Source organism: Gopherus flavomarginatus, chromosome 4, assembly GCF_025201925.1.
Source record: "Gopherus flavomarginatus isolate rGopFla2 chromosome 4, rGopFla2.mat.asm, whole genome shotgun sequence".
In the NCBI taxonomy this organism is placed as follows: Eukaryota; Metazoa; Chordata; order Testudines; family Testudinidae; genus Gopherus; species Gopherus flavomarginatus.
In genome coordinates, this window is record NC_066620.1 from 104,920,150 (window position 1) to 104,946,035 (window position 25,886).

Sequence of the window (25,886 nt, forward strand, 5' to 3'; positions counted from 1 at the left end):
CTCGGTGCCTCTCGCCCACCCCGCTCACATAGCGGTAGCGGCGGCCGCGCTGCTAGCCCTCCATGTGCCCCGGCCGCCGCAGTCCCTGCCGCTCACGCTCGCCCTTCCCTAGCTCAGCAGCCGCCGCGCGTCAATTTCAGTGCGGCGCGTGCCTCAGGAGCGAGCTCCTGGCTGCTGCTGGTGCTGGCTGCCAGCCCGCCCCCCAACCACCATCCTCCGGCCCCTGCTCCAGCCGCCCCCACCCTCGTCTAGCCCTCTCGCCCCACAACGCGGAAGCGCAGCGCCCGAGAAGCAGCTGCCAGTGCTGCTGCCTGCCGCTGCTGCCTCCTCACCCACCCAGCGGCGGCTCTGTAGAGCATGCGCGCGAAGGGCGCAGGCACCCGGATGTCAGAGTCCTTCTCCCTACTCCTGCTCTGGGGGGAAGCTTGGCGGCCCGGGGAGGCTACCCCAGGAAGGGGTGCGCGGGGGGATGGCGAAAGACACCCTCTGAGCACAGGCAGAGCCAGAGGTTGTGGATGCCTGCTTTGAGTCCTCCGTGCAAACACCGCAACAACCTTCTGTCACTCTGATGTGGCACCGGGGATCAGATGGCAGGTGTCGAGAGGCTGTGGTTCCTTCCCTCTGTGTCTGTGTAGTATCAGTGGTTCAGCCATACCCACAGGTACTGGGGTAAGGCACTCATGGTTTGACCATACCTAGTTATGGTCATGGGTGGATAGCAGCTGTGGTGAAGCTGCTCACTATCTCTTCATAATTACCCCATCCACCTGGGGAGATGCACTAGACCCCCTGATGCTACAGATCTAGCTGCCACTTGATTTCAAGAAGGAGCTACGTTACCAATGAACTTCCTTGTGTTCTTAGGAAGCAGCAATCAGCCAATAGCAACATGATGAGAGATCAGTGGCAAAATTGTAATGTTCAAATCACTGAGAGCAGGATTGGTCCCAGAACTATTTACAGAATAGTAGCTAATATTTTTGCCTAATTACATATATTTTCCTACTACAGGTGCTTCACTGGTGTTCAAGGAAATGTAACCTAGAGCATAATGGAAGCTGGTTACAATCTTAACTATGGAGGAGCTACTGTATCTCCATAACAAGTAAAGCAACTTAAATTACCATAATAAAGTATTGGTAAGGGCTCTCCATCCTCATTCTATAAAGCATAAAATGATGGATGAGGTTAGGAAGACATTTCCTTTCATGGGTGCTATTTCACAACTGAACAATTTAGATGGGTGGAGCAGAGTTACACCTTTCTTTGAAATATCAGACATTGGCTATTGTCGAATACAAAATATCAAAATAGACTCTATTTCTCTGTTGCAGTATGATAGTTCTTATCTCTGACTAGAGGGTCATATACCCAACCATGAAAGGTAATGTCATTGTCCTTGCCTCAAACATTAATTCTTTTATTTTAAAAAAAGTTTTAAAATATCTTCTGAAATGCAAATCATCCCCAGGTCTTCAGTTAGTGAATAAAGAGGGAAAATCTATTATAATTATGTTTTATGAGGAAAATAATTTCAGGTCATAATTGCATGCAATCCTAGTAATGTTAGCCAGTGGCATTACCTATCTGTAACAAGAATACCTTAAGAATAGCATTAGACCAACACACAGCACTTACATAATATCTCTACATTATACATAGAATAGAGGTTTATTGGGGAAAAGCACAATAAATTTAAATGCACAGATTATATATATAAGGGTTCCTTTTAGTCAACCTGAATGTGGCATAGCAGTGGGGGTGCAGGTGTTGTATAACTTGAAAAGATTATCTCATGGATTCTCCATGGCATCTCTAAGGTAACAGAAATGAAACTTCTATTCATTTTTGCCCTGGGATTATTAATTAACTCAGTAAGTCAATTTGGACCTGTATGCCAAGCAGGTCTATGTTGCATGAGTAGTTGGGAAAAGCTAAGATAGTTCTCATAGTTTTAGAAAATGGTTGACAGTCCTTAAGTGAACCAGTTGCTTCCTTACATTACCTGTGAGAAGAGAGAGTTGAACATTGGAGTTCCTCAAATCACTCTCAAAGGAGTGCTCTCAGTTGACCCAAGAGATGGCACAAGTCTGTTGGAAATATTTAATAGAAATAGGCTTAGATAAGGGCCAGGATACATTTTGTATAAAACATTAATGTTTTGTTGTTGTTTTGTTCCTGTTTATAAAACAAACTCTGTTCCTTTTCTAAAATATGTAGGTAGTTCCAACTCCTGTTTTATTATCTATTGCTCTTATACATTGTTAGTCCATATTTTTTAAGTTTTAGTTTGATTTCTTGCATTTTCTGACAAATGTTTATACTATAAACAAAAAACTGTTGCAAAGACTTAGACTCCTAAGTAATTTTACTTTAGGGTTGTGAGTGGTCCCATTGTGTTCACATTGACAGCCCTAAGCCTTCAAATACTTAACCATGACCTTAACTTTACTACTGTGAGCAGTGCCTTTGAAGTTAATAGGACTATTCACGTGTTATGCTCTGATGCACCCCAGAATAGCAATTTAAAAACACACACAAAACCTGAAGCAGGACAAACAGGTAGATTGTCAATCAAAACCTGTAATAACCATGAACTGGTGAAGTCAGCAACAATCTGAACAAAACATGACGACAGTCTGAACAGCAGGTAGGTAGCAGGAAAACAGGAAGGGGAACAGGAAGTAGGAAGCAGAAAGGCAACACACACACACCAGTCATCACATTACAGTAGTAAAGTTAAGAATGTGCTTAAGTGTTTGACAATTTGAGGCCTGTATAACCATTTTTTCCTACTATAGTCACCTTCATTTCCTGACCCTGTCTACTGTGTGCCCTCCAGTTATGTACTAGTGTCTTTAAGTATATGGTAAGGTCTTTGGAGCAGAGACTGTTTTGCTGTGTTTTTAATACAACACCCAGCACAAGAGGACCCTGATTCTGACAGATGTCTCTCAGAGCTACTGTAATACAAATAATAAATTATAATAATATATGCAGTTGTTGCTATTTTGTGTAGTACTGTAGTCTTCCCCACCCGACCCCACCCCCCGCCTCTATGACTGATGCCTTTCACCAACTTGACTCTTCCTGCTACCTTAACTTCTGCTCCCATTGAAGTCAATGGCAAAACTCCCGTTGACTTCCATGGGAGCAAGAGTAGGCCTTTCATTTTATAGTGCAGCAAACATCTTCCTTATCTCTTCTCTCAGGCTTTAGTTTCAGTATTTCAAAGCTTCCTCCCTCCCTGCTCCTCTTACCCAATAACCACATCCTCTCTTTGCAAACTAAACTGACTCTGCCCAACCTCCTCTTTGTGCCCTACTCAGACTTTTCTGCCCCTGATGTCTGAACTCTCTTTCCAATGTTTGACGCTCCAGTCCCAGTCAGGGACATCATTTGCTATGGGGCAAGAGGGCAGTTGTCCCACCCCTGACTTTGGTTTGTCCCCTCTCCAGATTTTTCATAGCTCCATATGCTCCATTGTGTCTTCCAGTCCTCTTCACCCAACTCTGCAGGATATAATGTAATCATATATAATGCTCCACATGCTGTCACAGCTTTGACCACTCCACCCCACTCTGAATTATTCTGAAATGATACTTCCAAAACTTTTACCTGGGGATGGGGCAACCAGACCAGGTTTCCTGCAAGATCCTTGGGCTCATCCCAACTGTCACAGAATCCTGTGGCTTGGTTGCTACGGCACCCTCTGTTGAAGTGAGCAGAATTTCACTCAGCCTAACATTGCATTATAATGGGTCTTATACATTCCTCATCTGTTATTATGCCGCATGGGGCCCCTTAGTTTTACTGTCTTCGGCTAAAGACTCACTCATCTGCTGCCCTTGGAAAGGGAAGAAGGAGCTCTCTTGCTCAATACTGAATGCTCCACTCTTCAGTTATAAGAACTCAAACTTTTCTTTTATCTCCACAATAAACTGAAGCTTTTATCTCAAATTTTCTTTTCCTAGAAAGGGACTCTCCTTCCATGGCCTTATTTATATTTAAATCTCCAGACTACTTGAATTATAACATTCTTTATTATGGAAAAATTCTTCTGTACTGGTATAAATCTGAACTAATGCCATGAGATCACTGGAGCTATTCTGAATTTACATTAGTATAATAGAGCAGACCTTCACTCTACATTAGCACAATAACACTTTAATTCCATAATGTAGATTACTTAACTATTTTAACTTTTTATAGGTATTTTTATTTTTTCTTATTACTTCACAATGGAATATTGTAAAAAATACTTAATATATTTTACACATTCACTTGTCTCCAAAAAAGTCTTTGGCTTTCCTCATTGTATATTACCGATAATACATACAGTTTTTTATTCCCTTAGTTAAATATTGCTGTTTAAATCTCCATCTCATTTTCAGTAGATGAGTACCGTATCAATAAAGGTAAGTTATTTTGAAGAAATATTTAAAATCCAGATCTGCTTTCTACATTTTCTTAATTGTCAGTCACATCTTCAGTTCCTAAAGTAAGGTTTTCTTAGCAGCACATTCTTTTGGCTTGACTGAGACACTCCTTTAATTCTATCACTGTCCAAAGAAGTAATTTATTTTTCTGCTTATCCAAATTTTCCTTGGCCAGTGAAAGCACTTAATTAATTTCCTTCCAATGTTGTTCTAAGAATGCACAGTACTCTTCCTTTTGTTTACGTAGTCCAGGGATCGGTAACCTTTCAAAAGCGGTGTGCTGAGTCTTCATTTATTCATTCTAATTTAAGGTTTCGCGTGCCAGTAATACATTTTAACATTTTTAGAAGGTCTCTTTCTATAAGTCTATAATATATAACTAAACTATTGTTGTATGTAAAGTAAATAAGGTTTTTTAAATGTTTAAGAAGCTTCATTTAAAATTAAATTAAAATGCAGATCTTATCAGTTTAGGGTGATCCTTGCCCTGGCTTTTCCTTGCTGAGTTTTCCAATGTCTGGCATGTATTTGGATTCTTTAAGCTGCACACAGTCTTCTGAGAGATCAGTTGTTAACCGGCTCCGAGAGGGACAGAGGACAGATTTCATGTGTGAAAATACCTGTTCACACAGGTATGTGGATCCAATGCTGATCCTCATAGCTCATAGTTACCTCCCACGTTTTACATACAGCACTCCTAATAATACAACCCAGAATGGTATTAGCCTTTTTTACAACTGCACCACATGACTGACTTGTATTCACTTTATGATCCACTATAATCCCCAGATTCTGTTCAGCAGTATTAGTGTATAGCCAGTTATTCCACATTTTAGTGGTGTACATTTGATTTTTTTTCTTACTAAGTGAAGTATTTTGCACTTGTCTATTGAATTTGATCTTGTTGATTTCAGACCAATTCTCCCATTTTGTCAAGATCATTTTGTATTCTAATTCTGTCCTCCAGAGTACTGTCACTTCCTCCCATTTTAATTGTATAGGCATTTTATACCCATAGAGTTTGTTCCCTTTCCTAAGTAATGATATCTGCATGAAAGCAGATTATTTCTCACTAAGAAATTTATCTCCTCATGCTGGTTATGATGTGGATTTTTTGTTTAATTTAGGCTTGACTATGCATGTATAAGATTATCACTCTAGTACAAGAAACAGGCAACAAAAATTAAAATGCAAATTGTGTACAACAAGAATGTGTAATAAATCTGCTATTTATCTTCAAATTCAAGTCTACTTAAGGTGCATGGCGGTGGCTTCAGAGGTACTAGTAATGAATAATAATTTTAAAGAGCTTCAAATTTTGGCCCTGATTTAGGATAACATGTAAGTGTACTCTTAAAGTTAAGAACTTGCTTAAATCCCACTGAGTTCAAAGAGACTTATACACATACTTGAAATTAAGCCACATTCGTGAAATTTAGTAAATATTTTGGATGGTTTTTCTACATTTTCAAATATTTGATTTCAGTTTACGACACAGAATATAAAGTATACACTGCTCACTTTATATTATTTTTATTACAAATATTTGCATTGTAAAAATGATAAACAAAAGAAATAGTATTTTTCAGTTCACCTTATACAAGTACTGTAGTGCAATCTCTTTATTGTGAAAGTCAAACTTACAAATGTAGAATTTTGTGTTCAATAACTACACTCAAAAAACAATGTAAAACTTTAATGCCTACAAATCCACTCAGTCCTACTTCCTGTTCAGCCAATCACTAAGACAAACAAGTTTGTTTACATTTATGGGAGAAACTGCTGCCCACTTCTTATTTACAATACACCTGAAAATGAAAACAGGTGTTTGCATGGCACTGTTGTAGCTGGCATTGCTAAGTATTTATATGCCAGGTATGCTCCACATTTGTATATCCCTTCATACTCTGGCCACCATTCCAGAGAACATGCTTCCATTCCGATGACACTTGTTATAAAATTAATGCATTAATTACATTTGTGACAGAACTCCTTGGGGGAGAATTGTATGTCTCCAGCTTTGTTTTACCTGCATTCTGCCATATATTTCAAGTTATGGCAATTGCAGATGATGACCCAGCATATGTTGTTGGTTTTAAGAACACTTCCACTGCAGATTTGACAAAATTCAAAGAAGGTACCCTTATGTGAGATTTCTAAAAGTAGCTACAGCACTCAACCCAAGGTTTAAGAATCTGAAGGGCCTTCCAAAATCTGAGAGGGTCATAGGGTGACCAGATGTCCCAATTTTATAGGGAGAGTCTCGATATTTGTGGCTTTGTCTTATATAGACTCCTATTATCCCCCCACCACCCCTTGTCCTAATTTTTCACACTTGCTGTCTGGTCACCCTAGAGGGACGAGGTGTGAAGCATATTTTCAGAAGTCTTAAAAGAACAACAGTCCGATGCGTAAACTACAGAACTCGAACCACAAAAAAAGAAAATCAACCTTTGGTTGGTGGCATCTGACTCAGATAATTAAAATGAATGTGCGTCAGTCTGCACTGCTTTGGATTGTTATCGAGCAGAAGCCGATCAGCATCACCTCTGGAATGGTGGGTGAAGCATGAAAGGACATATGAATCTTTAGCATATCTGGCACATAAATATCTTGCAACCCTGGCTACAACAATGCCATGTGAATGCCTGTTCTCACTTTCAGGTGACATTGTAAACAAGAAGTGGGCAGCATTATCACCTGCACATGTAAACAAACTTGTTTGAACGATTGGCTAAACAAGAAGTAGGACTGAGTGGACTCGTAGGCTGTATTTTATGTAGTTGGGGTTTTTTTTGTCCAGTTATTTTTTGTACATAATTCTACATTTGTAAGTTCAACTTTAATGATAAAGATATTGCACTACAGTACTTGTATTAGGTGAATTGAAAAATACTATTTCTTGTTTTTTACAGTGAAAATATTTGTAATAAAAATATAAAGTGAGCACTATACACTTTGTAATCTGTGTTCTAATTGAAATCAATATATTTGAAAATGTAGAAAACATCCACAAATATGTAAACAACTGGTATTCTATTATTGTTTAACAGAGCAATTAATTGCACAATTAACAATATTAATCGCACAACTAATCATGATAAATGTTTTTAATTGCTTGACAGCCCTATTATCAATACTAAACATGCATTTTACTAGAATATATTGCTTTCATAATTAGGTTTATTTTAATGCAGATTTAAAACATTGATGTATTAATGAAAAGTTGAAATTACGTTAGAGAAGTGACCACATACTGTACTTCTCTAGTGGCCCAGTGTATGCATTAAAAGTTGTCCTGAATAAGAATTAGGTCTCAGTCCTGCAATCTTAGCAGGCAAAATACCCACTAAAGGTAATGGAAGTTTTGTCCACACAAAAAACGGCAGAATCATACTTCATCATTTTTATGAATGAGCATTGTTTCATATTTATCAATCATAGAGGTTGTGTTGTATCGTATTTGCCACATAAGTACCACACAATGAAATGAAATATAGTCTGTCTCCATTTAAAAGGAAGTAATATATTGTAAGTCAAATGAGCAACAGCCTTATAACAATCATATAAGGATGAAATATGATTATCCGCCAAGTGAGGAGGATTTTCTGACTAAATAAATTAAACTTAAAATACGGCCAACAAAAATAATTTATATACTTCTAAACACAATTATAGTGCTACAACTTTGAAAATGGCTTTCCTGTATAGTGCTCAATGCATGTACAGTGTTTTACATAAAGTGTACAATTCCAGACAGACTCTTTCATCAATGACTCATTGTAAATGACTACCCACCTACAAGATTAAAAAAAGTGATTCATTTTTACAACTGTCATAGTAATAAAAACATCTCATGGAAGGTGTCGTATTGTAGTGTAGATTCAAAATTCAGACAAGTATACATATGTCAATCAAGTATTTTTCATTATTTCATTTAGGTATATGGGTCTTACATCTAGAATATATATAAGTAGTGATCATTGGAATGCTGCTATTTATTTCCAACACTCTATAACGATTACATAACTGACAGTGGGGGAGGTCTAGGTTGGATATTAGGAAAAACTGTTTCACTAGGAGGGTGGTGAAGCACCAGAATGGGTTACCTATGGAGGTGGTGGAATCTCCATTCTTAGAGGTTTTTAAGGCCTGGCTTGACAAAGCCCTGGCTGGGATGATTTAGTTGGCATTGGCTCTGCTTTGAGCAGGGGGTTGGACTAGATGACCTCCTGAGGTACCTCCCAACCCTAATTTTCTATGATTCTTTGAACACTCCTTTCTAATAAAAATAACACAGTACAAAACTTTTTAGGATGAGTAGTCATGTTATTTCTGAGCAAAGAAAGTTACTGGTAAAGTGGAGTAAGCACTGTAATTTGTATTATAAGTTCTTATTCTGCCCTTATCACTGTAATATCTGAGTGCCTTCTAGTAGTGCATTAAGTGACATGACTAACGTCTATTATGTGCAGTGTGTTCTTTGTCTCAGCCTCTGGAGAGAATTGTTTGCAGTGCAGTGTGTTGTTTTTGTTCGTACACACTGCTATTTGTTTATATAAAAGAAGGGAAGGTTGAAGTAATAATGGTGAGTTTGTGATGGTTCTTAGTTCTGTAAGGGACCCTGTAAAATGTATTTGATGCAAAAATTAGAATTTTGTAAAAAAAATACGCATTAAAAAACCACAAAACCAAAAGAAAAGTTTTTTTTAAATAACCCCATCCCCAAAAAATAAAGAAAGAAAACGTTTTTTCTAAACAAATATTCCCTTACAGTGTTTGAAGCCCAAGCACTGGACAAGAGGGAAACTTTCCAGTTTATTTTTATTGTGGGAAATACAAGGTAACAAAAGAGTAGACAATGAAAAGTAAAATAGATTCTGCTTTCTTTTTTAAAATATAATCAGGGAAGGATGTTGCCACCATTACACATGTTGATTAATACCTTACTCCTCAGGTAATTCTACTGAAATAATAGAAAATAGACTAATGTCAATATATGAAATCCTCCCCAAACCACACAAACTTTGACTTTCCTACTATCTAATACAAACTACTCAACTAAGAATTACCTGGGAAAAAAGATGAGCTTTGCAGCAGGACCTGAAGGTCAGCAAATTTGGGCTCTCGTGGATTAACAGAGAAAACATGTTCCAGAACCGAAGATCTTTCAGTGAAAATATTCTGCCTCTAGCTCCTTCCTTTTTCAACCAGGAAGCTGTTAGTCTGAGCACTTCATTGGATCTCAACTGTAATGGTACTATATGGGGATAGAGGCATATACCAAAGACAATTAAATTATATATAATTCTCACTTGGTTACAGATTCTTGTCTTTTGAATTGTTCTAATCATTGTCTCTGTCCCCCAGTTAGTTCTGTTTGTTCGTATGATAACGTGGATACTTTAAAGTTGGGGATAACAGTACAAGTAATTGTTAGTGGTTTATGAAAACTTTTGGAAATATATTTGATACAGAAGAGTGGAAAGGCATAATTTTGCATTCAAATTTGAGAACTTTCCACTGACATGGAAACGTGCATCTGCTATATAAGTAGATATCAGGTAATCATCAGGGAGAGACGACAGGCCTTTAGTGATGCCATCCTGTCCTGGTTTTTCTTCTGTTGCACTGTCCATTCTTTCTGCTTCTTTTGGTCAATTCTCATTCTCTTTCTCACTTTCAGTGAGAGGTATCTCCAGTCACTGTCCTTGCCGTTTACACCCTATCTCCAGTCAATCTCATCCATTTAGATGGTTACAACTGCCATCTCTATGACTGATTTTCAAGTTTCTGTCTCCTTCCATCCAATCCTGAGTCTCAGCTCATCTATGTGATGTTTCATTGTCATCTTAATGCCTTACCTTAACATAACATGTTAATAATCAGACTACTGAGTTCAATTCCCAAACCTGCTCTACTTTCCCCCTCGTCTGTTACAGTTGAAAACCCCACCTACCATCCCATCACGCAGGTCAACAACCTGGATGTTAGTTTTGATACTCCCATCTCCCTTGCCCCACACAATTAAGCTAGGTCCAAATCTTGCCTCATCTTCCTCTCCAGTATCATCAAGATCCACCCCTTTTTTCCTTACATCTATATTACTCATTCAGGCGCTCACATCCTACGTCCACTACTATAATCTCTCTCCAACCTCCCTAAAATCCGTCTTGCCTCCCAGGCCATATAAAATGCTGCAGTGCAAGTTATCTTTCTTGCTCATCTTTTGATCATGTCACTTCCTCTCTTTGAATCCTCCACTGACTCCCCATCTGATATTACATCAAATTCAAGCATCTTGTCAACACTTTCAAAGTTCTATATACCTCTAACCCTCCTTACATGTTCAGATTCACATTTGCTGCTAAAGTTCTTACCTTTCATCACTTGTTTGTCACTTTCTCCCATAAGCACTTCAGTGTCTTCTTCCATGCTGCCCCACATGCATGGTATGACACTGGCAGACTAGGTGCCAGCTCGTGCCAAGGCCCCTAGACCTCAAAGAACACTGACAAGTGCATAGCTAGAAACCTGTCTGGCTCACCTGTGTGTTAGCAGAGTTAAAATAGATGTTACGTTGATGAAAATGTGTTCAGTGTTTAGACTTGATGAAATGCTTGTAGGATGTTGAATGTATTGATCTCACTTATAACATCCATAGCCCATGGCAAAAAATTATATTGAGTGTTTGCATTGTAAACCTCTGTAATTGTGTGACTCACCAAACAGGAAAGAAGCATTACTTAGTGTAAAGCATTGGTGCTGCACACAAAATGGCCCTCTGAAACCCTCTGAGCCATTGTGAAACATCAACAAACAAACACTTTGTTGATTGCCCTGTGACACTCTGTACCTCAGAGTGGCACCCTGGAACCCCCATATTCACCACTTCTTATAATTATGGTGTATTTTATACAAAGTATGCCTTGTGAGGTATTGTTTTAAATATCTTGATTTTTTAACATTAATATCCTGTTAGATTGTATGTGCTATCACTGTATGTGAAGCTATTAAGTTTTGTTATGTATGAGTAACTGAAATATGTTGTGAGGTTGGGAACACCCACAACCAGCCTTTCAGGTACAAAATGGAGTAGCCAGACATGCTGATAGCCCATTAAAAGGAATCCACTTTACCAATAGTCATTCCAGAAGACTTCTCAGAGAGAGCACGTAGACAGTGGAGACTGCTTCTGATCCCCATGTCACAGCAAAGATCTTCCCAGCAAGCTGGAATAAATTATAAAAGAAAGGAAGTGACATCATCACTTGGCCTCTTCCCCACCCCTCCAAACTCAACACCTGGAAAAAAACATCTGGAGGACAAAGATTTTGAACTGGGGAAGGATGGTCCCAAGCTGGAAGGCAGTTCCAACCTGTATATTGATGATCTGTGACCTGTTTGTACCATCTGTCAGGGTGAGACACCGCTTGATTCAAATCCTGTTTAGTTTGTAGAACTCAGATTGTGAATTTATGTTTATTTCTTAGGTAACCAACTTTGATTTCTATGCTTGCTACTTATAATCACTTAAAATCTATCTTTCTGTAGTTAATAAATCTGTTTTATATTTATCTAAAACAGTGTCTTTTTTGGTTCAAGTCCTTGGTAAATTGCAGCTCAGTTTACAAAGGCTGCTGTGTGTCCTCACCACATTGCGGGAGGGGCAGACTGGGTGATGAACTTACACTGTCCAGGCTTCTGACCAATGTAAGACAGTACAGTTCTGGGGTGGAAGGTTGGGAAGCTGGGGGAAATTGGCTGGAGCCTTCCTGTTGATGGTTCATGAGTGCCTCAGAGATCATTCATGTCACTCAGTTGGGTGTGTCCCTGCCTGCAGATGGCTGTGTAAGTGCAGTGCCTGTAAGAGGTTTCTGGCTTGACACAGCATCACAGTGTGAGGGATACCCCAGGTTGGTGGGACAGAGGGATCATCAGTCCCACATCCAGGTTGCACCTTGGGGACCCCATCATATGCCCACCACACATACCCATAAAGAGGAGAGAGGTGCTGACAGTTGTTCTATCAGTGTGAACTCTGGGGGAAGGGAATAAAAATGCCTAACCAGAAGGAACTGTATCAACAGGCTGCTTAGAAATATTACCCTCTCTAAATTGCAAGTGTAGATGTGCAGCACCCCCGCTGCCCCTCCTGCTGGTGACTCCTGGCAATTAGCTCTTTTTCCATCCAGGAGCACCCTCTGCAGGCCGGTGATCTGCTTGTCTTCTGGCCCCATGTCCCTCCCTGGACCTCAGTGCCTCTTTTAACTGGGGTGCTGCCCCCTGGCAGTCCCCCACCAATTTGGGTCTCCCCTCCCTGGGGAACCGCCAACCACTATCCCCACTTTGCCTCAGTTTTGGCTACTACCCAGTTTCCATCTAGCCCCCATTCACTGGGGCAGACTGCAGAATCCACCACGCATCATAGATGGAGTGGTTTGGACCTGCTGCCTTTGCCTACCCCTTGGGCTGCCCCCTGCATCCTCCAGTACCTCTTGGCTTTATGCTAGGCCATAGCCTGGAGCTTTCCAGGCAAGAGCTCCTCTGCTTTTCCCTAACCCTGCTCCATTCAAGTACCCTCTGTCTGACTCCCTACAGCCAGGCCCTTCTCCCTCTACAAGCAGAGGGAGACTGCCTGGGCACATGGCTCACTGCCTTTTTATACAGGCCAGCTGTGGCCTGATTAGGGTGTGACCCAGCTGTGGCCGCTTCCTCAATCAGCCCAGCTTTTAGAGCTGCAGCTTTCAAGCCCTCCTGGGCTGCTTTTTAAACCCTTCAGGGCAGGAGTGAGTAGCTAACCTGTTACACGAAGCAGAAGCAGAAGCAGAAGCAGAAGCAGAAGCAGAAGCAGAAGCAGAAGCAGAAGCAGAAGCAGAAGCAGAAGCAGAAGCAGAAGCAGAAGCAGAAGCAGAAGCAGAAGCAGAAGCAGGGATCTCTAAAACTGCTTAGCTTGGGTTAGCCTAAAGGGCATATAGAGCTTGTTATATTACAGCATTTTCTATTACTTTTTGAAACTAAAGACTAACTCATTTGTGTATGTATGTTCACCGGCTTTACCCTAGTATATAACTCTCATTTCCTTTTCATAGTTAATACATCTTTTAGTTTATTATAGTATTGACTACAAGTGTTTGTCTTTGGTGAGAGATCTAAGGTATAATTGACTTGGTGTAAGTGACTGATCCTTTGTAACTTGGATAACTTCAATATTTTTGTGACTTTTGGTGTAAGGGACCATTTATCACAAAGGCAAGCTTGCCTAGTTGGAAAGATAGACCAGAGTACACAAGTGGACTGTCTGTGACCCCATGTTAAGTCTATTTTAGTGCTTGAGGAGTTAACACTTGATATTTGGTTGCTGAAATCTAAGTATAGAATACACAACCAATTTGGGGTTTGTGTCCTGTTTCTTAATAATCTGCCCTGAGGTTGGCACTCATGGTCTTAGAATCATAGAACTGAAGGGACCTTGAGTGGTCAACTAGTCCAGTCTCTTGTGCACATGGCAGGACTAAGTATTATCTAGACCATCCCTGCAAGGTGTTTGTCTAACCTACTCTTAAAAGTCTCCAATGATGGAGCTTCCACACCCTTTCTAGGCAATTTAACCACTCTTGACAGGAAGTGTTTCCCAATGTACAACCTAAACAGCCCTTGCTGCAGTTTAAGCCCATTGCTTCTTGTTCTATCCTCAGAGGTTAAGAAAAACAATTTCTCCCTTCTCCTCTTCCTTGTAACAACCTTTTATGTACTTGAAAACTGTTATCACGTCCCCCCTTCAGTCTTCTCTTCTCCAGACTAAACAAACTCAGTTTATTCAATCTTCCCTCACACGTTGTGTTTTCTAGATCTTTTATCATTTTCTGTTGCTCTTCTCTGGACTTTCTCGAATTTGTCCACATCTTTCCTGAAATAGGGTGCCCAGAACTGGACACAATACTCCACCTGAGGTCTAATCATCACGGAGTAGGTCAGAAGAATTTCTTCTTGTGTCTTGCTTACAACACTCCTGCTAATACATCCCAGAACAATCTTAGTTTTGTTTTGTTTTTTTTTTGCAACAGTGTTATGCTGTTGACTCATATTTAGCTTGTGATCCACTATAACTCCCAGATCCCTTTTCATAATACTCCTTCCTAGGCAGTCATTTCCCATTTTGTATGTGTGCAACTGATTGCTCCTTCCTCAGTGGAGACCTTTTCATTTGTCCTTATTGAATTTTATCCTATTTACTTCAAAGCATTTCTACTGTTTGTCCAGATCATTTTGAATTTTAATCCTATCCTCCAAAGCACTTGCAATCCCTCCCAGCTTGGTATCATCCACAAACTTTATAAGTGTACTCTCTAAGCCATTATCTGAATCACAGATGAAGATATTCAGTAGAATCGGATCCAGAACTGATCCCACTTCATATGCTCTTCCAGCTTGACTGTGAACCACTGATAACTACTCTGTGGGAATAACTGGTTTCCCAACCAGTTATGCACTCACTTTATAGTAGCTCCATCTAGGTTGTATTTCCCTAGTTTGTCTCACATGACCTTGTCATAAACAATGTCAAAAGCCTTACGAAAGTCAAGCTATACCACATCTACCACTTCTACCCATCCACAAGGCTTGTTGCCCTGTCAAAGAAAGCTATTAGGTTGATTTGACATGATTTGCTCTTGAGAAATCCATGCTGGCTGCTACTTATCACCTTATTGTCTTCTAGGTGTTTGCAAATTTATTGCTTAATTATTTGCTCCATTATCTATATGAAGTTAAGGTGACTGGTCTGTGATTCCCTGGGTTGTCCTTACAATTCCAATCTATAAAAAGGAAAATATTAGCTCATGTACCACTCTAGACAGCTGGACACATGGTACAAGCTTTCTGAGCTTATCTGCTAGGCTTCTACTCTGTCTGCACTTAAATCCCTCTCACATACCCAGTTCTGCTTTGATATCTCCAGTGAAACATGTTAACATGTATATTAAATGAAAAGAAAGATAAAAATGTTGTTCCCCATTCAATTTGTTTCTCTCTAGCTGATTGTGAACTCCTTGGGACACAGACTACTTCTATTTATCTATCTGGAATGCACCTAACATATAGTTAACACTACCACAAATAAGTACATAAATAAATACTTATAATGATGAATATATTTGTAATAGTGACAGAAATGATAGTGACAGATCCAAAATCCATATCCCTTATGCTTGAAAACCTTTTGACATCTATGGGAACCTTTCTTATATGAGGGGGATTGAAATGACTCCTTCTGAAACAGTTTTATACACTTAGATATCTACACTGTTCAAAGACTCTTTGACTTGGACATCACAAAGAGTGTCAAGAGGAGCACTAAACATTTCTAACTCTGGTTCTATCTCTATGGGCCCTGTTTTATCTGCAGGGCATAGTATATGGTCATGTTTATAATCTTTTACTTGGTCACTTGGTATTGGAGACATATATATAATCAGATTTTTGGCTCTTCATTGTATTCAGAACAATTTGAGAATTTTTTTCTAAGATATCCTTGACTGTAATAAATTAGAACTGGAAATTAAGGAATTTTTTGGGCCAGACCTAAGACTGTAGTTGCCTCCTGTGTACACTTGAGGTATACCTACACCACCATTATGACTGTGATCGCTGTACTCTAGCTAGCTGAGTAGAAATGAGGATGCCATGGTGCAGGTTTTGGTACAGACAGCACAAGTCTGCCTGACCTCCCCATCCCAACCCCTCAGATCTGTGCTTCCTTGTGCAGCTCCTGATGAAGCCCACACCATAGTGTCCTCAATTCGGTTTTTACTGAGCTAACTAGAATACAGCTAGCACAATCACATCTATGCAAGCTGCCTTTCATGCCACCAGCTGCAACATAGACATAGCCATAGTTCTCATTTCTTGCGGCTCTGAATACAAAAAGAGTATTTCTGAAACTTTCTTAGGCTAAAGGGATAAAAGTAGTTCTTAAACCTGTTCGAGGTTTTGAAATCACTCTTGCCTGTTTTGTAAGGAAGGTCCCTTAATTTGCTACTTCTTGTAACAGGTATTTCTAGAGGTACAAAAAGAGAAGCTATGCTTGAGTTAGCCCTAAATAACACAGAAGAGTTATATCAAGAAACAGCTATAGCGATAGAGTGACCACAATAAAATTAGATTTCACATCCTTGGGGCAATCAAATCAAACACTGGTATTATGGTACTACACTTTGGAAAAGGACATTTTTAAAAAAAAAGGTACTCAAAAAAGTCTAGGGTTACCCAACTTTCTACTCTCACAAAACCAAAAACCCTTGCCCCGCTCCTCCTCCGAGGCACCACCCCTGCCCTGTCCCTTCTCTGAGGTCCTGCCACCCGCTCACTCCACACACACCCCTGTCGCTTACTCTCCCCATCCTAACTCATTCGCTCATTTTCACCAGGCTGGCTCAGAGGGTTGGGGTGCAGGCAGGGATGAAGGCTCTGGTTGGGGGTACAGGCTCTGAGCTGGGGCCAGGGATGAGGGGTTTGGAGTATGGGAGGGGACTCCTGGCTAAGGCAGTGGGTTGGAGTGTGGGAGGGGATATAGGCTCTGGGCTGGGGGTGCAGGTTCTGGGGTGGGGCCAGAAATGAGGGGTTCAGGGTGTGGGAAGGGGGCTTTCGGCTGGGACAGGGAGTTGTGTATGCGGGGGGATGAGGTCTCAGGCTAGGGATGCAGGCTGTGGTGTGGGGTGGGGTGGGGTGGGGATGAGGGATTTGGGATGCAGGAGGGGGATCTGGACTGGGATCAAGGGGTTCAGAGGGCAGGAGGGGGGGATCAGGGTTGGGGCACAGGGGCGGGGGGTGCTCCAGCTGGGGGTGAGGGCTCTGGGGTGGGGATGGGGATAAGGATGAGGAGTTTGTGGTGTAGGACGGTGCTCTGGGGATGGGACCATGGGGTTCAGAAGGTGGAAGGGGGCTCAGGGCTGGGGCAGGGGATTGGGGATGTGGCGGATGTGAGGGCTCCAGCTGTGGGTGCTGGCTCTGGGTTGGGGCCAGGGATGAGGGACTTGGGATGCAGGAGGGGGCTCCAGGCTTGGATCGAGGGGTTTGGAGGGCAGGAGGGGGGAATCAGGGCTGGGGCAGGAGGTTGAGGTGTGGGGGAGGGGGAGTGAGAGCTCTGGGGGGGTGAGCTCTGAGGTGGGGCTGGGGATGATGGGTTTGGGGTGCAGGAGGGTGCTCCAGGTTGGGACCGAGGAGTTTGGAGGACAGGAGGAGGATCAGGGCTGGGGTAGGAGGTTGGGGTGCGGGAAGGGTCAGGGGTGCATGCTCTGCTCCGCGCATACCCCAAGCAGCTCCTGGAAGCAGCAAAATGTTCTATCTGTGGCTCCTATGCGGCAGTGTGGCCAGGTAGCTCTGCACGCTGCCCTCACCGCAGGCCCCTGTAGTGACCCTGCCCCTATAGTGGCCCTGCCCCTGTAGTGGCCATGGTTCCCAGCCAATGGGAGCTGCAGAGCCAGCGCTTGGGGCAGGGGCAGTGTGCAGAGTCTCCTGGCTGCCCCTATATGTAAGAGCCAGAGGTGAGACATGCTGCTGCCTCCAGGAGCTGCATGGGGCCATAGCAGGCAGGGAGCCTTCCATAGCCCCACTGTGCTGCCAGCCAAACTTTTAGCGGCCTGGTCAGCAGTGCTGATTGGAGCCACCAGGGTCCCTTTTCAACTAAACATTCCAGTCAAAAACTGGACACCTGGCAACCCTAAAAAAGTCCTTAATGTCAGAAAGGCATAACATTAAAATCCTATACTACAGGCTACTTGAACATTCTATAATAGTCACAGAAGGGATGCACACGTCAAAACAATAAAGAAGGAAAGAAAGCAAGTAAAAATCCAGTACAGTTAAATAGCAAGATTCAAGAGTGTGAGCCAAACATCATCATTATCATTAATATTACTGTAGTGACCTAGAGCTTGTCAGCTAAATAGTGGATAAAGGAAAACTGGTAGACCTGCTTTATTCAGACTTTCCAGAGTCTTTGACAAAGTCCATCACAATGGCTATAAGAAAACCAAGTGGCCATAGGAGGTAAAAAATTGTCAAATTAAAAACTGGCTAAGAAGTAAAGAGCAAGAGTAAAATAAGACAGAGTAGGAATAAATAGTAAATTTAAAATAATTAATATTAGAGTGTCCAAAGCAATGTTTAATATACGTATCAATGATCCAGAAAAGAGGGTTAACAACAGAATAGCAAAATTTTCAGATGACATTATTTAAGTTATTAGGGGAACAAGATGGTAACATCTTTTGTTGGACCAACTTCTGCTGGTGAAAGAGACAATCTTTCGAGCTACATGGAACTCTTCTTCAGGTCTGGGAAAGTTAGTCAGAGGGTCTTTCCCCAGACCTGCAGGCAACCTCTGTGTAGATTGAAGCTTTTCTCTTTCGCCAACAGACATTGGTCCAATAAAATATGCTACCTCACCCACCTTGTCTCTCTAATATCCTGGGACTGACACAGCCTCATCACCACTGCAAACAATTATTTCAGATAGGGAAGACTAGAAAAGAGGAATGTCAAATGGATCTAACAAAGCTAAAAGAATGCAGGGTTTGGTGGACATGGAAATTCAGTGTTGAAAATTTAATGCATATTGAACAGAAGAATTTCAAATTCTCATATCTATTTCCAGGTTCTAAGTTAACTGTAAACACTCAGGAAAAACACTAGCATGTTACTGTGACAGCTCAATGAAAATATCTGTGCAGTGGCAGTTAAAAAAGCAAATGAGCTTTTCATAAGGATGTATGAATAATTAATAGAAGATATTTCTGAAAATATTTTAATGCCATTATATAAATTAATGGTATGGTCTTACCTAGGATACAGTGTTGATTTCTGGTCACTCTTAAAAAAGACAACATATATATCGAGATGGGTGATAAAATGGTGAGCGGGATGGGGAGACTTCCATACCAAAAGAGACTGAAAAGAGTGGACCGATATGCATCTGAGGAAGTGGGTATTCACCCACGAAAGCTCATGCTCCAAAACGTCTGTTAGTCTATAAGGTGCCACAGGATTCTTTGCTGCTTTTACAGATCCAGACTAACACGGCTACCCTCTGATAATAGATATTCAATTTATCATAATTCAAGAATAAGGTGAGATTAAATGAAATTGAAATATAGCAAATTAATAGAAGGAAATGTCTTTTTACGCCACACACAATTAACCTGTGGAGCTCATTGCCAAAAAATTCAAGTGAGGTCAAGACCTTAGTAAGATTCAAAAAGGACTAGAAATTTATATGGCAAGAATAATCACAATTAAATTAGTTAGGATAACTTATTTTTTTAAAATAGGGCATATAAACCCTCATTTTCCAGGGATAAGGGAATCAGAAGGAATCTGGGATTGGGAATAAACTGCTTCTATAAGCAGTTTATTTGCATTCGTCCGTTATGGGGCTTCTTGTAGCTTCATCTGGAGTGACAGATATTAGCCTCTGTCAGACTGGACAAGATGGACTACTGATCTGATCCAGTATGGCAAATCCTATGCTCCTTATTTTCAGGTAAGGCAGCATTTATTTCCTCTGAGATATCTTTTTTCTTCACTATTAAACGGTCTTCTTTCTACTCACATCTTCTGGCAGGCACCTCACATACTTTTGTGGGGGGGCAGTGGGGGTGAATGGAACCTTGGGGCCTCTCTTACCTAAAATTTCCCTCAGAGTCTTGGGACTAGCATTTACTGCACTCTGATGTTGGTGGGAGGACACGTCATGTTCTAAGTAATATAAATAAGAAAAAGGACCACTAGTACATTGTGTGTGTGCATTTGAGATTTTATCTTTAGCTTCATATATGTTTGGCAAACAACACCTGACATTTAAAATCTTATTAATATTTGTATTAGAATGTCAGAAGACACTTGAAACTTATGCAGCCAATATGCTTAGACATCTGTAGTAAGCTTTTTCTAGATACAGAGAAGCTAATTTTTCTGTGAAGCATTTCCAAGATTTTGATCCAGGATTGGACAGAGTTGCAGGAGATGTAAGCACTCATAATCATAACTCAAAGCTTTTTAATGTTTTTCTTAAATATATGAATTCCCTCATTATTTCAGCACCTAATAAAATTTCACATTCTAATTTATTTTTCACAATTAGTAGTGTTTATTTTTTGCAGTATAGTCAGGTTAGAAAATGAACACCAACAAGCTGGATCAATTTCAGATTTTCACATATTAGCACAATGCATTTTGGGTCACAGACAATGCAAGGAAATATTTAAATCCAAACACACACTCTTTTTTTCCTTTGATTTTTATATATACATTGCTGTTGATCAGAACTTTTATCTAAAAGCCTAATTTGGGAGCATCGGGATAGCTAGGTACCTTAATTACCAAGATTAATAGACAGAACAAGAAAAAATATTGATCAAAAGCTAATCAGAAAAATTGCATCTGGCTTCATGCCCTGAAGATTGTAAGATTCTTCCTTATGGAGCAGGTCCTCAAGGAATCAATTCTGAAGCACTTAGAGGAGAGGAAAGTGATCAGGAACAGTCAGCATGGATTCACCAAGGGCAGTCATGACTGACTAACCTAATTGCCTTCTATGATGAGATAACTGGCTCTGTGGATGAGGGGAAAGCAATAGATGTGTTATTCCTTGACTTTAGCAAAACTTTTGATAGGGTCTCCCGCAGCATTCTTTCCATAAGTTAAAGAAGTATGGACTGGATGAATGAACTATAAGGTGGATAGAAAACTGGCTAGATCGACAGGCTCAACAAATAGTGATCAATGGCTCCATTTCTAGTTGGCAGCTGGTATCAAGCACAGTGCCCCAAGGGTCAGTCCTGAGGCCAGTTTTGTTCCATGTCTTCATTAATGATCTAGAGGATGGTGTGGATTGCACCCTCAGCAAGTTGGCAGATGACACTAAACTGGGAGGAGTGGTAGATACGCTGGAGGGTAGGGATAGGATACAGAGGGACCTAGACAAATTAGAGGATTTGGTCAAAAGAAATCTGATGAGGTTCAACAAGGACAAGTGCACAAAGAGTCCTGCACTTAGGACAAAAGAATCCCACACGCTGCTACAGACTAGGGACCAAATGGCTAGGCAGCAGTTCTGCAGAAAAGGACATAGGGGTTACAGTGGATGAGAAGCTGGATATGAGTTGACAGTGTGCCCTTGTTGCTAAGAAGGCTAATGGCATTTTGGACTGTATAATTGGGGCATTGCCAGCAGATCGAGGGATATGATCATTCCCCTCTGTTCGACATTGGTGAGGCCTCATCTGGAGTACAGTGTCCCGTTTTGGGCCCCACACTACAAGAATGATGTGGAAAAATTGGAGAGAGTCCTGCAGAGGGCAACAAAAATGATTAGGGGGCTGGAGCACATGATTTATGAGGAGATGCTGAGGGAACTGGGATTGTTTAGTCTCCAGAAGAGAAGAATGAAGGGGGATTTGATAGCTGCTTTCAACTGCCTGAAAGGGGGTTCCAAAGAGGATAGGTCTAGGCCTTGGCTACACTGGTGCTTTACAGCACTGCAACTTTGTTGCTCAGGGGTGTGAAAAAACACACCCTTGAGTGCAGCAAGTTACAGTGCTGCAAAGCACCAGTGTAAACAGTGCCCCAGCGCTAGGAGCCTGCTCCCAGCACTGTAAGCTAATCCCCACAGGGAGGTGGAGTACCTGCAGTGCTGGGAGAGCTCTCTCCCAGTGCTGGCGCTGCAACCACACTTGTACTTCAAAGCGCTGCCGTGGGAGCACTCCCGCGGCAGCGCTTTGAAGTTGCAAGTGTAGCCATACCCCTAGACTGTTCTCAGTGGTACCAGATGACAGAACAAAGAGTAATGATCTCAAGTTGCAGTGGGGGAGGTTTAGGTTGGATATTAGGAAAAACTTTTTCACTCAGAGAGTGATGAAGCACTGGACTGGGTTACCTAGGGAGGTGGTGGAATCTCCTTCCTTAGAGGTTTTTAAGGTCAGGCTTGACAAAGCCCTGGCTGGGATGATTTAGTTGGTAATTGGTCCTGCTTTGAGCAGGGGGTTGGACTAGATGACCTCCTGAGGTCCCTTCCAACCCTGATATTCTATGATTCAACATTACTCCTGTTTTATCTGGGCTGAGCTTTTGCCCACTAGATCCCTATCTGTCAGAGCCTGGCCAGATAACAAAAATGTAGACTTTGGGTTTGCTGAAAAGGAGAGACAGCTGAATGTCAGTATATTAATCTCACTACAGTCCAGAATGCCCTTGTGGCTTTATATAAAACAGTGAACCAGAAAGGTAATGAGATGGAACGCTGCAGGACCTTCAGGAAAAGCCTTTGAGGAGAGGAGCAATTGTCCAGCACTACCCTCTAGGATTCCCTATCCAGTGGTGAGCTGGAGCCAGTTTGCACTGGTTTGTGCGAACTGGTTGTTAAATTTAGAAGCCGGTTTAGAACCAGCTGTTAAAGGGGTGGGCAAATTCTGGCCCACGGGACCGTCCTGTCTGGCCCTCCTGAGCTCCCAGCTGGGGAGGCTCCCTTGGCCCCTCCCCTGCCTTCCTCCCTCTTCCAGAGCCTCAGCAGAGCCACCAGCGCCAGTGCTCTGGACTGCTCCTGGGCAGCTCTGCAGCTCCTGCCACTTTGAGTGGCATGGTAAGAGGGCTGGGCCAGGGCTGGGAGGAGGGGTTGGATAAGGGGCAGAGAGCAGTTGGAGGGGATGGAGGATCTGGGGGGCGGTCAGGGGACAGGAAACGGGGGCAGCTGGGTAGGCATGGGAGTTCCTGGAGTCTGTCAGGGTGGTAGCGGCTGGGGTCGGGGCAGTCAGGGGACAGGGAATGGGGCAAGTTGGGTAGGGGGTAAGGTCCTGGGGGGCAGTTAGGGTTGGGGGGTCTCAGGAGGAGGTGGTCAGGGGACAAAGAGCAGGGGGGGTTGACGGGTTGCGGGTTCTGAGGTGGGCAGTCAGGAGAAGGACATGGGTGGGGGGTCGGATTAGGGGACTGGCTGTTTTGGGAGGCACAGCCTTCCCTATCCAATACAATTTTGCAACTCTGACGTGCAGGGCCAGCTTTAGGAAGTGCGGGGCCCGATTTTGATAGAGCGCCGGCAGGGATGACTAAAAAAAACATGTAAAAAAACACGTGGGGCTTGTACTCACCGGCCAGTGCTCCAAGTCTTCAGCGGCACTTTGGTGGTGGGTCCTTCACTCACTTCGGGTCTTCAGCAGCACTGAAGGACCCGCCGCTGAAGTGCTGCTGAAGACCCGGAGCGAGTGAAGAACCTGCCGCTGAAGTGCCGCTGAAGACCCGGTAGGGAACCGATTGTTAAGATTTTGGCAGCTCATCACTGTCCCTATCAGGAGGCAGTGAAATCCTTGAAGAAGCACTGTGACTGAGAACAGCTGTAACAAATCAGGATGGACACTTTATCCTTGTTTCTTGCTGGAAAGAGATCAATTTTAATACAGCTTAATTAAGATTAAAGAAAACTGACTGTGTGTGTTGCTAGACTTGGCCCAATAACCCCTTCTAAAAGTAGGACGTTCCAGAGTAGCCAGTTATTGATGAGGATGTTGGCATCCAAGGATAGCACAGTCTAACCAATGAGTACTTAAGCGTGGTCAGCAGCTTGCCCTCATGAAGGGAGGCATTAACAATTCTCAGCGGTAATGTGTCTCTGATTACCAGTGTGTCTCTGCTGACTTTAATCAGCCATGACGAACACACTTAATAACGATGAGATACTACATAATGATGTAGGTTTGAAATTGTTAACAGAAGATCTCTCTGAGTATGATGCATTAATTTAAAGTCATGTTGGATCTTCAGTACCATGCCTCACGATGAAATCCGTATTTTTGAATGGTAATACCATTTCCACAACCATCTCTCTGATAATATTAAGGATAATTTAATCAATGTTTAATGCTTCCTCTATTTTATAGTTACATTTGAGTTCAGTTTATAGTAGGGTGACCAGATGTCCCGATTTCATAAGGACGGTTCTGATATTCAGAACTTTGTTTTATATAGACACCTATTATACCCCACCACCATCCTGATTTTTCACACTTGCTATCTGGTCACCCTACTTTTTAGAAATTGGCTCAATTTTAGACCGTATCCTCACCTGTCTTAATATATTTTACTTCCTTAAATGTACCAATGGTTACAATGTCTGGACTGTAAATGGAACTTACAACATCTGGGTGTGAAATTAACATCAAAAGGAGTCTCCCCCCTTTTTGGTTTTCAGATAGGGAAATAATCTTTTGCTACATACAATTTTTAACTGAATTGAAAGAATCCCTTTTAACCAAAATGCAAACACTGCAAAAGCTGTGCATTTTGATGCCTAGTTTATAAACAGTGATTCTCAAATAGTGTATGGGCTGGTGTCTCACTGGGTTTTGCAGATTTAAAGAAGCCTGGTTCCACTCAGAAAGTTGATTGTAAAAAGTATTTTGGATTTCATGTTTATTGCATGTCAATGATTTCCCACAAAAATCGTAGAATCATAAAATATCAGGGTTGGAAGGGACCTCAGGAGGCCATCTAGTCCACCCCCCCTGCTCAAAGCAGGACCAATTACCAACTAAATCATCCCAGCCAGGGCTTTGTCAAGCCTGAACTCAAAAACCTCTAAGGAAGGAGATTCCACCACCTTCCTAGGTAACCTATTCCAGTACTTCACCACTCTCTGAGTGAAAAAGTTTTTTCTAATATCCAAACTAAACCTCCCCCACTGCAACTTGAGACCATTACTCATTGTTCTGTCATCAGGTACTACTGAGAATAGTCTAGATCCATCCTCTTTGGAACCCCCTTTCAGGCAGTTGAAAGCAGCTATCAAATCCCCCTTCATTCTTCTCTTCTAGAGACTAAACAATCCCAGTTCCCTCAGCCTCTCCTCGTGAATCATGTGCTCCAGCCCCCTAATCATCTTTGTTGCCCTCTGCGGGACTCTTTCCAATTTTTCCACATCCTTCTTGTAGTGTGGGGTCCAAAACGGGACACAGTACTCCAGATGAGGCCTCACCAATGTCGAATAGAGGGGAATGATCATATCCCTCGATCTGCTGGCAATACCCCTACTTATACAGTCCAAAATGCCGTTAGCCTTCCTGGCAACAAGGGCACACTGTCGACTTATATCCAGCTTCTTGTCCACTGTAATCCTTAGGTCCTTTTCTGCAGAACTGCTGCCTAGCCATTTGGTCCCTAGTCTGTAACAGTGAATGGGATTCTTCCGTCCTAAGTGCAGAACTCTGCACTTGTCCTTGTTGAACCTCATCAGGTTTCTTTTGGCCCAGTCCTCTAATTTGTCTAGATCCCTCTGTATCCTATCCCTACCCTCCAGCATATCTACCACTCAGTTCATAAGAAAAAAAGATTCTCCTCTGCTCCCCCAGTCCCCAGTTGCTAGCACTGCAAATTGCAGGGAGATGAAAGGCAAACTAGATTCTT

At 42.0% G+C, this 25,886-nt stretch overlaps 1 long non-coding RNA gene across 2 annotated transcripts; it reads left to right on the forward strand.

Moving 5' to 3' along the window:
* Positions 1–401: 401 nt before the first annotated feature.
* Positions 402–12,012, forward strand: LOC127049361 (uncharacterized). Of its 2 annotated transcripts, none has more exons than XR_007773961.1 (3): positions 402–661; positions 1,012–1,139; positions 11,585–12,012. It is a non-coding gene; the product is annotated as an uncharacterized LOC127049361 (long non-coding RNA). The 2 variants fall into 2 exon arrangements; XR_007773962.1 differs by having other exon boundaries at positions 1,012–1,105.
* The last annotated feature ends 13,874 nt before the right edge of the window (positions 12,013–25,886 follow it).